Raw genomic sequence first — 1,214 nt, 5'->3', positions numbered from 1 at the left:
ATTTCATTCCCTTGCCTAAATTACCCTCTGCCAAGGAGACAGCGGTTACTGTCGTTGATCACGTCTTTCGCATTCTTGGCCTCCCGATGGACGTGGTTTCCGACAGGGGACCCCAATTTGTTTCTAAATTTTGGAAGGAGTTTTGTATATTACTGGGGGCGAGTGTCAGTCTGTCCTCTGGTCCCCTGGCGGGCCAACCAGGATCTGGAGAGAACGTTGTGATGTTTGGTGGCACAGAATCCTTCCTCCTGGAGCCAGCAACTCTCATGGGTGGAGTATGCACACAACTCGTTACCAGTGTCATCCATGGGCCTTTCTCCATTTGAATGTAGCTTAGGGTACCAGCCACCTATTTTTCCCAGTCTGGAATCAGAAGTCGCGGTCCCTTTAGCTCACGCCTTCGTCCAGAGGTGCCGTCGCACTTGGAGAAGAGCCCGAGAGACTCTTCTCCAAGTGAGAACACGCACCAAGGCTCGGGCCGATCGCCACCGGTCAAAGCCTCCCGTTTACGTCGTTGATCAAAAGGTGTGGCTTTCCTCCAAAAATATTCCTCTCCGATCCATTTGTAATAAACTAGCTCCCAAATTTATTGGCCCATTTCCTGTCACTAAAATTTTTAGCCCGGTGGCAGTCCGGCGTACAGGAGAATTCATCCCGTTTTTCATGTCTCCAAATTGAAACCCGTTTCTCATTCACCCATTAATCCGCCTCCGCCTCCAACGGGTAAGTTCTGTAGCGAATCAGCTCATGGGGAAATATGAATAATTAATCATAACTAGTTATAATTAATTATAAATATTTAGATCCGCTGTAGATATTTACTTGATCTCTCAGGGTCAACTGTCTGTCAATTCTAAGAACGTTAATTTCCTGGTTAAGGGAAATAACTTTCTTACTGTACAATTCTACACAGAGCTTGTAGCATAAATCTGCATGATTAAGTGACTCCAGTTATGAGCAAACAATGAACAACGTCAAGTGTGATACAAGTAAGACTTTATTAACTACATAAACACTTAAACTAGTCTAACATACTACATAAACACTTAAACTGGTCTAACATACACACACACACACACACACACACATACAGTTGGTATAGGACAAGGTTAAAGCTTAAGCAGTAAAGAGGAAATAAGGAATGAAGTTATGGAACCATTTGCATATTCAGCAGATCTAACGCCCGAAGGAAACATCAGATTCTTAGTTCAAAC

This window comes from Sinocyclocheilus anshuiensis, unplaced genomic scaffold (assembly GCF_001515605.1).
Source record: "Sinocyclocheilus anshuiensis isolate Anshui unplaced genomic scaffold, SAMN03320099.WGS_v1.1 scaffold1973, whole genome shotgun sequence".
Taxonomy (NCBI): Eukaryota; Metazoa; Chordata; class Actinopteri; order Cypriniformes; family Cyprinidae; genus Sinocyclocheilus; species Sinocyclocheilus anshuiensis.
The sequence above is the reverse complement of the archived record's forward strand: the minus strand, read 5'-3'. Positions refer to the sequence as shown.